The sequence below is a fragment of the Ambystoma mexicanum genome, chromosome 6q (assembly GCF_040938575.1).
Source record: "Ambystoma mexicanum isolate Mex_15411 chromosome 6q, UKY_AmexF1_1, whole genome shotgun sequence".
Taxonomy (NCBI): Eukaryota; Metazoa; Chordata; class Amphibia; order Caudata; family Ambystomatidae; genus Ambystoma; species Ambystoma mexicanum.
This window is the reverse complement of record NC_090937.1, coordinates 431596304-431612546: the sequence shown is the minus strand read 5'-3', so window position 1 is coordinate 431612546 and position 16243 is coordinate 431596304. Positions and strand designations below refer to the sequence as shown.

The 16243-nt window shown below is 44.0% G+C and overlaps 1 protein-coding gene across 5 annotated transcripts in view; it reads right to left on the bottom strand.

Moving 5' to 3' along the window:
• Positions 1 to 16243, bottom strand: part of LINGO2 (leucine rich repeat and Ig domain containing 2) — a 5916036-nt gene that overhangs the window by 2016938 nt on the left and 3882855 nt on the right. The window lies entirely within an intron of this gene.

Sequence of the window (16243 nt, the reverse complement as noted above, 5' to 3'; positions counted from 1 at the left end):
AGCAATGTGCAACACCAGAGGACAATTTATGGGAAGAGACGCTTCACTGATATGGGCCACCGAAAAGGACTACCCAGATGAAGATGGCTACATCCAGGACATTAGAACAAGAAACAGGGCGCACACCAGGAATCACGTCATCCGATACGAGAATCCTGATGTCAAAAGATCAGGGACACGATAGGTGACAAACCCGAGACTGAACATTCACGGAAAAACTGCAGAAGAGGCACAAATCTGGAAGAACAGAGGCCAAATGCAGATCTGGGGAACAGTGGTTACCACAAATGGATGGGAAGAAGGAGTAGTGATCTGCCGAGCTTGCATGGTCCTTGGAGCCTGCAAAGAAGCAATAGAAAACTCTCAAAAACTAGGCAAACCCCTATGGCCAAACCTAATAAAGTTACTAACATGGGTCAAAGATAGAGGGGGACCCCTGCAGATATTGCCACTGGAGAGCCCGAAACTATGTTTCAGAAACAATGGCACAAGGAAGATGGGAGAGAATCAAAACTGCGGACAAATCTTTGAAGCTCCAGGAATGACACAAGGAACCGCAGATATTATGGACCATTCCTGGGCGTGTGAATCCAAGGCATATATAAGGCTGCCGAAAAACTGGGGAGGCATATGCACACTAGTGAACGTCCACGTTCCCACGTTAGTGATCCCTAAGAATGACCTGAAGTTGGACAGTTTCCCGAAAGCAGATGCTCATCTAAGAAGAAGGAGATCTGTGGAACTGGTATCCCGGATGAAGAGGGAAAATTACTTTTCTCCCAAATCAGAAGAGGCATTCCTTGCAATCCCATATGAACACAGGCTGTTCAGCCTCACCTCAACAGTATTCACAACACTACTCCTGCCCCACATCCAAGTTGGAGTGAATGCTAAATGGTTGCAGATAACCAGATGGGAGTTATTACAGACCATCAATACCACTATAAAAGGATTCAACGCGATCAAAGAAGAGCTGAGAGCAATCAGACTGATGACCCTCCAAAAGAGATATGTGCTTGACATGATCACTGCAATGGATGGAGGTGTTTGTGCAAAAATCGGAGAATCATGTTGCACATTTGCACCATCACACGATAAAGAAAACGGAGCCCTAACAGAGGCCATAAGCATGTTGACAAACCTTAAAAACAAGATGATCAATGAAAGTGATGAAGTGGACAATGACAGCTGGTTTGGAGACCTATTCTTGTGGGTCCCACAATGGATGGCAGATATATTCAAGTTTCTGGGAGCTCTACTAGCAATGGTATTGCTAGGATTCTGTGTTATCAAGATAATCATTACACAGTGCCAGAAAACTGCAAAGAAAGCCATAGGGATGAATATAATGGTTGATGTCGAGCCAGGGTGGAAGCCCAGAGATCTGACTGATGAAGAAATAAGAGACTTTGTGAAGGACAGCAAATTTGCGCCAGAAGGAACAAGGTTCACATACCCTAAGAAACAAAGAAGGTATGAAGGAAAATGGATCTACTGCAGCCCAAATGGACAATGCCAGCTAATGAAGACATGGAACAAAGACGAACATGTGAAAACAGCAGAGAGTTTGAGGGAGTGATAAAAATATGCACTCCAAAGGCTCATTCACACCATCATGTACAAACCCTGAAGACGATGAACATGACACTGAAGAATCAAAAGAAATAAAAGCAAGAGGTTGCAGAAGTGGTCGATGAACCGACCAGAGGGGGAAGTGTGGAGGAGGTCCCAGACATGGCCTGCACCCCTTTCCCTCATTTCGAGGTAGCAGGAGCGTACTCTCCAAGGTATGTGACGTGTGAGGAGCAAATGAACCAACAAAGAGCTGCACTGGGACTCTGCCCAGTATACATCAGAAGACCCATACCTGTTGAAGCACCCAAAACCAGACAACCCTGGACAGCATGGTACCCTATCAAACAGCCATACCAGCCACTGATACGAAATGAAGAGTACCTACAGACAGTCCATGAATAGACCCAAAGAACCCTAATGGAAATCCAGTGGAAATGACTCAAGGGCCTGAACAGACTCGTGAATGAACAAACGCAGCTATCGAAGATAGCACGCCAGAGCGAGTAACTATGAAAATAAATGTAATGGACAGAGAAGAGATGATGCTACAACGTGAGGAAACATTGCTACAAGACAAGATGGGAGCAATCGACCTGTCAAATGTGTGTAAATAGGCTTGGAATGCAAGAGGCAAAAGAAACGATACTGCTTGCAATGCTTAGTAGAAGATTAGAGCGGCAAGCGCCAACCATATATCTACCTCAATAAGGCACATTATACAAGTGCGACTCCATTTTGTAAAAGCAGAAATGTACCCAGGCTGCCAGAGGCCTGACAGGCCAAGTTTCATAACCCAGCCAAAGGCAAGAGAAGGAGCGGAATCGAAACTCAACAAAGAGCAGCTCATGCCTAGCAAATCGAGGTCAACCAGAAAAAGGGAGGAGAGGGTCAGCTAACAAGGCTCAAACTTCAGAGCGTACCAGCCTACCTCATGAAGGTCAAGATAAGGGGGGCCCATGCAGGTGGCAAGGCTGAAACAGAATTAAATGCACTAAAAGCTGGAAACTGAAGCAGATTCATAGTGAACAAACACGTGACCAGCCAGGCACGAAGAAGTACCACCGCCTGATCCCATCCAGGACCCGAGGATGCCATAACTTTTCCCAATAAGAGACTATAGTTTCGAGGCCATCCTTAGACAACTAATTGATACATTGCCCTAAAACACTGATTGATGGAAGGGAGGCAGGGTGAAACTTGGGACACCAGGCACATGGGTGTCCATTCTGCTTGCCGCTAATTAAAATGGGGATTTATGTCTAGGGGTGTAACCTGCCCAATCACAATGGACCATGTAATATAGGGTCCTATAGATACTGTAACCAATAGGACGTCGTACTTGTAGTGACGTCAATCACGTGTGAAGTAGCGGGAGGGGCGTAGACGCCCACCCGATAAGAGTTATCCAATCCGCATGCCCTATTATCATATACAGCTATAACACCTATACTTAAGTTACCTTTCCTAACCAATTATATTGCATGATGATTTTTTATAGAATAAGACGTCAGTGATGACGAGTTTTGCATATAACAATGGTTATTCGACTGAAGTTCGAGGAAGTCGGAGCAAGACAGGTGATTGGAATGCTGCTGATTTCCATTTGTTTCTCTGTTTGATGTACTTGTCATTAAATAGACTTCCCTTTGCCAATTTACTTCATTATTGAGTCGTGTTGGAGTAAGTGAATCCTGAACCCCCTGTCCTCACATGGTACAGCTATCTTGTCTTACAAGTTCTAGAGGGTGAGTGCTGACCTATGGGCCCGTCAGTGAATTCCTCTCCTCCTGAACAATCCTTTTACAGATTTGGGAGGATAGCTAAGGTGCAATGTGGTCATCTTGGAATCTAGACGACGTGGAGCAACAGAGGTTCGATCCCCGGGTTCATGCTTAGAAACCCCTGGTTATTAAATGCGTTATAAACAACCAATCATATCAGATTGCACTGGAAAAAATGAAGTGCAATCCATGCAAGCAAATCTGAAAATTTATTTTTGACCATTAGGTGGAGCTGCATGCACTGCCTATTAGCCAAAACTATTGTCATGTGAGTGAACAACATATAGATTTGGAACGTGAGAAGGGACTCAGCTTTTGGCTATTGTTTTCTCTTTACCCATCCACTGCCCGCCCACAAACATGCTAGTCCCTATGGCCATAGCAACCCACTGCCTGGCATTTTATGCCTATTTAGTACTGATATGCTGTGCCTGGTTAATGTCTATTCCATGCCTCCGAAAAAGACAAAACGAATGGATTAGCCCGTGCTTGCAGCAATAGCTACAACCACGGACCCCACCTGGTTATTTTTGGCATGCGAGTAGGACAATGTAATATGATAGGTTATTTATAACACGCTTAATACCAAGAGGACCCGGTGATCGAACATGCGGTGCTCTGTGTCGTCTTGCTTCCAAGGCGAGCACGTTGCCCCTGAGCTATCCTCCCAGGACCATGTGCTGAAAGGCACATGGATTCCAGCTTTCCGTGCCGTTCTTTGCAGACATACAGACCTTCTGTGGTCACTCTAAGCTGTGTACAGACAAGAACTAGACTGTGAATCTAGGGGCAGAGCTAGGGAGCAGACACAATTCTTCAGACTGCCTTTACACCCTAGGCACCAGAATGAGACACTTGCCCTCTACCAGAGCTATAGTGGATGTTCCAGGATAGTCGGCCACATGCACCTGCATGTCTTCTCTTTTATCAACAGTTGGGAAAAGCTACTTCCCAGTGATGGACTGGGATCCAAAAGAGTCCCTGGAAATAATTTTGGAATAGGACCCATATTATAGATGTTGAGCAAGCCCAAAGCCTTTCTCATTGGAAATGTAGTCCCATGATGCAGAGGCCCACAGGGAAATCCCCAGAGTTCCCTAAAGGCCAGGCCGCCACTGCCACCTCTCCTAACCTACTGATATCTGAGCTTGGGTTGTGATGTGCCAATTCCTTTACCCAACCCTAAGGACCTGAATTGCATTTGCAAACGGCAACTGAAAGATTAGACCGCCATTGCTTTCAGGGCACGCAGCAAGGGCCTGGCGACCCTGCAAGCGACTACGTGCCTGACACCGCACACCCCCGCACAAAAGGTGTGTGTGTTGCAATATTTCTCGATAGCTTTGTTGTCATTCGAGGACTGCTCAAAGGTGTTTCATTAAAAATTCAGCTGATGAAACTGGTTTTGAAGAAAAACTTGATGCACAAAGGTTGTGGCATCAGTTCACGGAACAGCAACCTTAAAAGCCAAACCAGCTGTCCACGCGTCTCCACAGCTTCTCTCGATTTCACTGGCAAATTGTTTAAAATAAGGTGTGATTTTACTGCATGATTTTCCCTTTTCTAGGAGAAAAAAATGATTGCAGAGTGTGTATCCTTCAAGGGCGCTTTAAATAGGTTTCTGTCAATGAACCCCCCCCTATACACCTGCTATTTCTAAAAGAGAGAAGGCGACCAACTGAAGAACAGTAGCAGGACTGTCGTGCATGTGGTAATACAATCTGGAAAAGGAGCATTTACCCAATTCAGAACAAAGCACTATGCAAACTCAGGTGTACATTTGCGTGACAGAATGCCATCTGTGAGGGTGGGAAGCCTGAAGATTATTGATTTCATATGAAAGCTTCAAAGTGAGGGATGGCCAAATTAACTTGACTTACCTAGGCCATCAAAGGCCAGATTACAAAAACGAGCACTGGTGCAAGTGTAACGTTGCACGGTGTTACCACTAGGGTAACGTTTGCCCTATTTCTAAAAACACTGGGACGAATTAGAAAATCATTGCACCGTAACAAGTGCACTTTGGCATGGTATAAGCACCAGGGCAAACATTGCTATGGTGCAAAAAATATATATTTCAATGCATTTTTTCATCAGGGCAAGGATTTCCCTAATGCTAATACCATTCCATATTAGCAGTAGGGCAAACTTTGCACTGTTACAATAATGCAATGAAAAAGTATCTCATTTTTGCCCAAGGACAATTTTTGCGCTGGTGCTTATACTATGTCAAACTACACTTGTCATTATCCAATAGTTTTCTAATATTTCCCAGTTTAAAAAAAAAATAGGGAAAACTTTGTTCTAGTACTAATAACGTGCAACTTTGCACTTGCTCTGGTGCAAAGTGTCTGTAATCAGGCCCCAGGTTGGTGGCAGTTAGAAACAACAGCTCCAGGCAGAGGTCGAAAGTGGTTTGTTATTGGGATATTCATAGCACTCTGACTCAGGAGGGAGTCTCCATGGGCCTCCCTGGGTACTACAGATGTTTCATCAAGACGTACAGGACAATTCCTCTTCCCTCGAAGGACCTGACATCTAAAAAGATGCCAAAAAAATAATTTGAGTCCTGCCTGCCAAACAGCTTTCTAGAAAATAAAAGATGGTCTATGCAGGACCCAAGTTCTAAACACCACAGATCATGGACAGAAGTTTGTTATCCAGACAGACACCTGTGAATGTGGGATTGGAGCAGTTTTAGCACAGCTAATCTCAGACGCGGCTGAACAACCTGTTGTCTACATTAGCACTCGACTGACTGAAAAATTGTCTCTTGCTTTAATTCGGCTTCTATGCAATCTGAAATTCTACATTTGTGGTCTCATGTCACCATGCATCCCAAGTTGCTGTGTTGGGCCACATCCTTACAATGATTAGAAATGGACAACTAGCATGAACCTGGATCGCAACACTACAATGCAGATGGTCTCACTTTCATCTGGATGATGAGCCTGACCTTTCGAAAGGTGGTGCTCAATTATTTTTTAATGTGATTGATGGGAACAAACGCCCAATGTGAGGGTGGGAAGCATGACCTTTATTTTTTTATTTTTTTACTGTAAAATTATTTGGGCAATTGTATCTATGAGAGGAAGATCTGTTTATCAGACCAAACTTTCCTAATAGTGCATGCCAAAAATCCTAATGCAAACATGTACCTTGCTATAGCTGTCTCCTGAAATATGTACCAGCAGGCCTGTAGTGCACCAGAGCAGGTTCAAAGGTTCAATGTGCTGCACCTGAACACAGCTACTACAGCCCAATGTTCCAACAGAGAGAGGGATTTTTTTTACTGGTTCAAAACATAATTGAGAAACTCACAAGTCTGGTGCCAGTTGGTAAGAACTAAATATTAACCATGTCTAGTTTTGACATGAAAGCTACTGAGATGACACAATTATACCTCCACAAGCAATTATATATTCTTATTGTTAGCTTGGTGGACAATGGCTCATTTATGACAGGGCTTGGTGTGTGCTAAACTGTCTATGCTGGGTGTAACAACAACAACCATGTTGCATGAAGCCCAGGAAGACATCCCTTCGGACCCCCTAAGAAGGGCTGTCACCTTCCACCAAGGAACAGGAACATTCCCTGAGAAGTGCCATGGGAACATATGATTCAAATACATCACTGTCAATTCAATGCCCACCTCCCATGGGCTTTGTGATTACTGGAGTCCTTTTGAAGAAAGCAGAGAAAGAAAGCAGAGTTAAAATAGCCCAGGGGAGTGCTTCCGTCCAAATAGGGGTCTCATCTTCTTGGATTTCACTAGGGCTTCTAAACTTCTTGTCTCCTTCAAGACTCCTAGAAGACAATGTGCTATGTGTGTGACATCCGAAGGCAAACACACTTGTTACAGGAGCCAGGATTGGACTCTTAATATCAAGCTTGTTCTGGACCAATCACCTGCAGTATCTCGACTTCATACGGGGCAGAGTCACTCCACTTACTTCATTAATCTTTAGAACCCTCTTCAAGAAGGATTCACTTGGGACTGTGCTTGCTGGGGTGGAGTCTGCTCCAAAGTCCTCTGCCCTAGAGGTGAAGACAGAGAGCTCCACTGAATAGGTAAGCTCTTCTCCCTAAACATCCCAAGGGTCTATTTGGAATGACCAACTGGCTGGACAAGGCCTACTACAACTGGGACATTGGTGCCCAGAACCCTGCTCACAGGAGATTCCAGGACCTTGCAAGTACTCTCTACAAACCTTCCTGGTTGGCAAAGGAAGAACACAGGACTCACCGTGCCCCTGAGATCCTGGAATGGTTCTCCCAGCAACCACAGAACCAAGAAAGTGACCATCGGTTCTCTTTGCAACTCTGAACAGCCTCACCTCCCATTTGGGGACCTTCGACATTGTCCAAGCTGCTGAATGGGATCTTACAGATTAATCTCTGACCTTGATGCTCAGCCGCCACCGCCTCTCTGAGTTTTGCTCAAAGCCAGTGCCAAAGCTCCACTCTATCTGCACCAAAAACCCACTCAGTCTTCTAGCATCCCCAACTGGACATAACCTGCCTTCTTACCAGCATCTTGGGGCTACAAACCACCACAACTGTAGCACCCCGATGCCATGTTGATCCTGTTGAGCCCACTCACCACCAACAGCAAGGCTTCCATTCTAAGGATTTGAGATCACCGAGTCTCCGAGCAGCAGCCATCCTGACATCAACTGCCATTTCCCAGCATCTTTGACCTTCAAACTGGCACAGCTGCCAAAGCACATACTGTTTTTAGATATCACTGACACCGCTCCCCGACTTGCCCTGGGCTAGGAACTGAAATTGCCCAGACACTCAGTTCAATGGCAAAAAAAATGAAAGATGAGAACAGTTTGGTATATGAAGTACCCTGTCCCCCTGGCCTGCCTTAAAGGACCAAAGTGACCTTTAACACCCCTTCTCTACCATTTGAAAGACATATTGAATATATACACATATATATACAGCATCAAGAAAATTATGGTTGGTTTTGAAAGGTTTGAAAAAACCCTTGCAGGTGAAAGTAGGAAAGTCCATTTGAACCAAGTCACACATTCCACAATGCGACCGAGTAGCCAGAGCTAGAAGTTCACCTCCAGTTGTGAGCCATAGCAGCAAGACATTGTGGGTATGCAAATCAGCTCAAATGCAAACCCTTTTCTCCAGAAAATTGTATCTTTCTAAGACAGCAGTGCTACTTTATACATAGCTTAATCAACCCAAGACTGACATTTCCAAGAATGCCAAGACAACTACATGCATATTTTCACCATTATTAGGGATCAGTAGTGCAGTATAGTCCTAACAGGCGTGTGGTTGGAGCATTTGGCCATGTTTTCACAACGCCAAGAAAGTTATGGTGGGTTTAACAAGGTTTGAAAAAAAAAAAAAAAACCTTTCACCTGAAATGTGAAAGTAGGAAAGTCCATTTGACCCAAGTCACACATTCCACAACGCCACCTAGTAGCCACCGCTGGAGGTTCACCACCAGTTCTGAGCCACAACAGCAAGGCATTGTGGGGATGCAAATTAGCTCAAATGCAAACCTATTTCTCCAGGAAATTGTCTTTGTCAAAGGGGGCAGTGATGCTTTATACATAACTTAATGTAAGAAAGGCATTGTATCAACAGTAAGACAGACACAAGTGACCACAGTTTAAAGTTGTTTAGTGAACTTAAAAAAGGGTTGGAAAAATGCCTATCTAATCCTAAATCTACAGATGGAACCGAGCTACGACCATCAAATAATAATAACACAGTCCTAGTTGTGCCTTGTCAAAACAAAAAGGCCTATACTAATAAACCTATTGCCAATCCTTACTTCTAAATTCAAATAGTGTGGGACACAGTGTTACGAAAAAGATCTGGATAGACCTCACCCGTGAGGGGATTCAAGAAGAAGACCACACGTCTATGACCGGCATAGCTCGTAAGCTGGATTATGATCAGAGTTGCACACTAGTGTAAACATGGTAACTATAAGCATAAAAATATAATGATACAATGATGTATTTCCGCTTAAGGGAACAACAGGGCATGCTTAAGTGACATTAAATATCATACAGAAACCTAAACAATACTATTCCAAAATGGCCACCACGCTAGCTAAGGTTTGGTGTAGTCCTCGGTTGAGGGCATTAACCATGGCAATGCCGGTGTCTCATATGCGGACCCAGGGCACCCAATCAGTTCTACGGTCAGGTGCTCCGTTGTACACACATTGAGTAGAATGAATGCCTGTCACAGTAGAGGGTGTACCAGTATTAATAACATGTACACAGTAGGAAATGCATACGAAAAAGTATGGAAAATATGAGACCATTATGTAATTTTGCTTAGAGGAACGACAAGGCATGTATTATTGCCACCCGACATCACGAAGAGATAATATTGATACTGGTCTAAAATGGCTGCCGTGCTATCTACGGTTTGGTGGAGTCCTCAGCTAAGGGCAGTAACCGTGGCAACCCTGGCGCATTTTATGCAGATGCGGGGCACCCGTCCGGTTCTCCGTTCTCGTGCTCTGTCATCCTCCCATTGAACAGAGTAAATGCATGTCATAGGTAAGTGTAGACCATCAATAATAATGGTGAAACTGTGGGGAATGATTGATAGCTTCCGCACAATCAGAACGGCACTAATGGCTCTGCATGTTTACACCGGGTGACGCGCCTGCAATTCTGAACCACGTGGACAAGAGGAGATTTAGATCAGCAAGACTTACCCGTCTGACACTGCTATCGAGTAAGATGAGGCTCAAACTGCTTAATAGAAACATATTGCTGAGTTAGGACAGGACGTGTTACATTTCCAATGATTATCTATCTTGATTGTAGGTGTAAAGAGAACGGAATGTCATGAACTCTTAATAGAGATCAGTAAAGTCGCACATTAATGGGGACTGACACAGGAACTTTAAATGTATTTAAAAAGTCACAGTGTATTGAAAACTCTGATATGATGATTTTTTCATACAGGACAATGTCAAACAATAATAAAGCTACAACATTTTACAACAAGGAATGTACTAGCCTCTGAAGAAGGATGCCAGTATGTATGAAACTCGTTAGGCATAGCAAGCAAATGGAAGAAAAAAAAAAGATACATGATGAATTGTATAAATGTAGAATTATGTTTGCCTTTAGGACATTTTCATTGAACTTAGATTTGAATTTGATGTATATGAATAACTCTATGGAAACAATGTTTCTGGAACCGTAAAAAATACAGAAATTTGATGTGTGAAATAATCATGTGAATTTTTGTTTAAATCATAACATGTTGAATGAAGACTTAAAGAAATGTTGAAGAAAGACAGTAAAGGGGTTTCTTTCATCGCCCCAAAAGAGTGCACTAGGTTAACGTGTTGGTTTACAGCAGGTTCTTTATTTGGATCAACAGTAAGACAGACAGAAGTGACCACAGTTCAAGGGTGTTTATTGAACTTAATAAAAGGTTTGAAAAAGGATGCCGCAGATAGAAGCAACTGGAAGGCACAAAAGGAGTTAAAGCGGATAAGCTATGTACTCACAACATATTTCTCTTAGATTAAGTAAAGGAATGAACATTTGCAAGTGCCATGTATTGAACAATTAAAGATGCAGAAAACATATGTAAGACAGAGCAACCAAGTATCTAGAGACCAAGAGGCGTAATAACACTTTGTATAATTAAATCAAATAGCACTAAATAGAAGGTCAGAATGGACAGAATTGTGGTCTCCTTACCTGTGGTGCAATACCAGGAAACAAGACCCATTCATAAAGCTTCCGGACGAAGATAGTAATTCACCTTCACTCACTTTAAAGTGCTGAGGAAGAGACCAGTCTGCAAGTTCAACTACAAAGAAGAAGCCTTGGCTTAGGGCTTAACTGATGAGAGATGGTAGGCTAATTGGCCAAGTGGGCAGTTGTCTGATGTTGTTCCCGGCACCTGGGTTTCGGTTTACTTACGTGCTGGTAATGAGTCTGATGTCCAAGGTTGGGAGAGAATGCCAACCAATTGTGAGGGCCTAGGCAATGATGGATTATACATTGTTGTAGAAGCCAATCCGCTGCTGTTATTCTGCTTGTATCTGCATTATATGCAATTACAGGTAGTTCAAGACCTGCTTACTTGATCACAGGTAGCCATTGATGTTACTAACACCTAAATATGCTATAGGTATATATGTTCCCCTAACCAATCCCTTAGTTTGATAAGGTTTTACTGTTTGCCATGTAGGGTGATGTTATAGCTGATGTACATTGAGGTATAAAGCCTGTTGTGTCATTGAAATGCTTAGAGAGTGTGTGAGCTACAATCTGTTTGTTCACCGGGTTGCCCTGCTTTATTGAGCTGCTAATAAAGAAGTATTTTGCCATATTCTTTGAGTCTGTTCAGTTATTTGGCCTAAGATCTTTTATTGGTATTCCCGTCTGGTGCACGGAATGCTCCGGGTGCTACTGCACAGTTGCTTTAGCTAAAGGTGGATCTGTTGTTATATTTCTTCTCTTTGAGCAACAGCTTATGCAGCTCTCTGGTGACCCTGCCCCTCCTTTTCTGTTCTTCTTGCACTACTTTCCTCTCCTCCAGCAGCAGCTTTCTTGCTGATACATCGTTAACAGCCAGAACAATTACCAGGACAAATAGAAACTGTTCTGTGGCCTGGGACCTGCAGGATGTCTCACTAGCCCCTGACCTCACTGACACTCTAGAGTGTTGTGAAACCAAGCTTGCCCCCCTGGAGAGATGGTTTGCGAGAAACACTGCTCATGCGGCCGTGCTCGTCATCTTCGACTACAACTCACCAAAGGTCTACTTCATTCGGGTACACAAGGACTAGCCCATCCCATGGGATTTTCTCCCCAGCCGCCCTTGCTTCTACCCAAGCTTGGAAGCTGGTCAGGAACTCAGGTTTATTTATCTGTGTGCTGCAGTGATGTCCCCTCTCTTGACATAGGATGCTCAGGACATCTTTGGTCATGTATTTCACAGTCTCTGGGCCTCATCACGACTTGGGCGGTAACGCCGGCGGTATGACCGCCGGCGGTATTAGCCCTACTGCCAAACTCCCTGGTGCTAATAGTGCCGGATTACGAGTTCCGCGGTAAAGTAAATCCCCATTCTCCATTGAGCCCATTCGGGAATGCCCCATTCCCCATTGGGCTCAATGGGGAAAATGTGCGCTCTTACCGCCGGTGGATTTCCCGCCAGCGGTAATAGTGCAAATTTTCAGCGGATTTCCTCCCAGCTCAGAGCTGGGGCGAAATATGCCGAAGTCCTGATTTGGCAGCCCCTTAAATCCGGCGGTTATAGCGCTACCGCCGGATTTAATGGTTACCGCCAAAGTCGTGATGAGGCCTTCTGTGTCAATATCCATGATTATTGCAAAAACCTAGCAGTGTCTAAACATTGTCTGCAACAATACCTTTATCGTTGGGTGACTCAACTGTGTGCAATCCTCCTACTAGATCCGACCATCTGCCACCAATGTGTAGAATCAACTTCCGGGGCACAAGCTGTCCAGGGATGAATATCGGTTTGTAAACCATCTATCAGGCACACACCTCTAGTACACCAGAAAGGATCTGAACAGATTGGAAACACAAGCAAATTATAAACCTCCTTTTCCAATGTTGGTAACATGGGTGGCACGGCAGGCTCATCTCTGAAAGGCTGTGGATCCTTGGTTAGTTGCAAAACAGAGAAAATACAATTATTACCCAATGATAAAAGGCACTGTCAATACAAGGTTGCATGAAAATATCAACTTTATTATTATCAAAACAGACAGTTCTACCAACACTATGACATGCAACCCACCCTGTAAAGAAATGCAAAGGAAGACAGTTTTAAATAAGTTTTAAATAAGGAAAAGGATACAGGGGAGTCGTCCGTATCGTAAATAATCACAACAGTTCAAGGATTCTTGACTTCAGCACAAAAGGAACAATGGGTCTTAAAATGTCTCTAGGGGACTTCAGAGAAGGACCAGTGGGATGAAACCAAAATGTACCTTGTGCTATCTGTGATCTTGTTGCTCGACAGGTTAAAGTTGATTTCAGGGTGCTTTGCAGCTTTTGTGACAGAGCTCAAGATGGGAGACATCTGCGGGTATCAAGCGGCAACCAATTCAGTGAGCGAAGCTGGATGGACGGCTGCAAGATGACCTACATGGCGGCTCAGGCTCAGGAAGCATTGTCTTAGTCTTGGTCAGTGGTTCTAAAGCACGGGTTGAGGTGTCTCTGAAGTCTTTCAGCACCTCCAAAATAACAATGGTCAGTGGGGCAGTTGGTTGCAGCTCGAGGGACTCAACTGGACTGAAAATGTCCTTTAAGGCATATGTCGGTAGATGTGCATCAGTGCACTTATCCACTCCTCCTCAATGGGCCTGTGTCATCCTTTAAGGCAGATGCCCAAAGCTGAAGAGTGTGTTGCCTTGTCCTTGGTTTCAGGCTCAGAGGCTTTCTGGCACTTCCCACCTAAGAAGCTTCCGGCAGAGCCTATCAGGGCATGTTGTGTGCTGGCTGGGTACCATTTCTGGAGCTGATGGAGGATCTTCTATATTCGGTATCACACTCTGTTCCCTGGGAGATATTTAGGGGAGGGATCTTGCTTCCCTCTTGGAGGTTCTGGCCTTCCTCCACTGGCGTAAGATGTAAGACAGACTGTAAATTCACCTAAGGTCTAATGAAGAGTTCTTCTTTCACTCCATGCAAAGCCTTCAGATGATCTGCCAAATGAGGGGTGTGGTCCTCTTTTAAGCCAAATGAACCACAGGGATTGGTGTAGGCAAAGCTTAGCTTAATAAACTAATCCTGTTGTCCCCACCAACAATCTCCTGTATGCATGAGGTCATAACCAATGTTTTACAACTGTGGGGTACATTTACCAGCCCCAGCAGAAATTCCTTCTCCAAAAACTGTATTTCAGCATTTACCCAAGAATGGCTGCATTTTGTTCTCCTGCACGTGAATCCAGAGAAAATTGCCTACATTCAGAATGGCTCTGCATTGCTGTTCTGTCATTTAAAAACTCCAAGCTGCACGAGAAAATGACCTGCATTCAAGACGGCCTCCTTTCATTTTAAACATCGCACATTTTGCTCCAGTAAAAAAAAAACACAGACTTGCATGTGTATTTCGCTTGAGTGCCATGAAATAAGGCAATCCCTCTCAGAAGGGCATTGATTTCCTTAATAAAGTCCCTGAAGAGCAAACAATTCTGTTTCAAGTCCGCACAGCTACGATTTACTTTTGAAAGGAAGAGGCACACGCAAATCACTTCAAAGGAAAGCTATAACATGGCTCTCTCGCTTGCCTCGTGTCAGTTACCAAGGAAATATTTTCAGCATATCTCTGTCTCCAGAAACTGACTGTATCTTTAAAAGCCTTTCAGAAAGATAATGCAAAGGAAACTGTGTGCGGCAGACACCACATTTTGTGAAATTAACATGGGAGAAAAAGAACATGAGTAAATCTGCTTTTGCAAAGCAGGAAAATGACATTTTGAAAACTAAATGTGAAATAATACTGTGGCTCGCACAGAAACACACTTCTATATGTGGGTTTAGGGGCTGCAAACCTATGTATATTAGTCTCTTTTCTCCCAAAAAGATTAAACAGCCTGGCTGAGGCCCAGGAATTCCTGTCAAACCAGTTTGGTACAAAGGCTAATTTTGCATCTACCAGTGAACTGATGCTGCATGTGCTCTGTTCTTATGGGACCTGACAGTGTGATAATTACAGGTTCTAACAGACTGCCAGGCAGAACTGCTCCCAAGAACAAGGGAAGGGGAAGCCCTGTGTTTTGCCTCAGAGGTGTGATTTCCTCTACATTCATTCCCAGCACACACTGGATGGCTTCAAAGGGGAGTCATGGAAACCCTTTGTTCAGGCTGGCATAGGAGGAAGACAGTTTGGCTGGGGGGTTGGAAGCACGGCCCACAAAAGGGACTAATCTGACCCATTGATTTTAAAAACTGTTGTACATCAAGACATTTTGCACAGCACCCTAAATAAGCAAGAATTCAATATTGAGTTAGTATTTTATGTAATTTTTGGACAAGCACAATGAACACATGTGCATCTTTCAAGCACCTGGGGAATAGGAATGGCAGGAAAAATTAATTTCTGGGTGAAGCAGAAATGGCACAGACATTAAACTTGGGGAAACTATGCCAAATACTAGTATGCATATGTGTAGGCATTTGCAGTATTTTAGATATTATGCTTCTCCTGAAAACAGCGAAATTGTGCAGAATAGTGATGAAAAATCACACACAATTGGCATTTGGACGGGCCAATTCCTTGTGAAATGTGGGATCTGCATATCTGCTTTTTATGATGTTTACTAGTGTAAATATGAAGTTTTGTCCCATAACTCATTTTTGTAAAAAACATTAGGCTTGTGAGACAAAGGGAGTCATAAAATGCACACACATAAAATGAGGTTGCTTGCCCTGAACCAATCAGCCCAGAGGGAAGTGGGAGGACTGATAGGCTGACCTATCTAAGGATAGGACTAATGACAGGGTACTTCCCCAAATTGTAAAATTCGATAATGGCACCCTGGCTATATATGGGGGAGACAGGGAGACACATGAGATTCAATGTTCAACATATAAGGTTCCAAGACTCCAAAACCAGATCCAGGGGCAGCTGAGTCCATCCGGGCATTACCTTCCAGATCCAGGCAGAACTACCCTTTCAGATCCCAGTACACCCAATAATTCAAGGAGAAAAGAGTAGAGGCAGCTGATCCCCTTTAGGAGAATCCAGTGACCAGACCCGTTGCCCAGCTGACCCATCCCGCTGTCCACAGTGACCAGACCTTGCCCAGCTGTTCCCATCCAGGAGAGCCCAGCTGTCACAATGACCAGATCTCTTGCCCCCCTTGTCCAGTGGCCATATCCTTGGCCC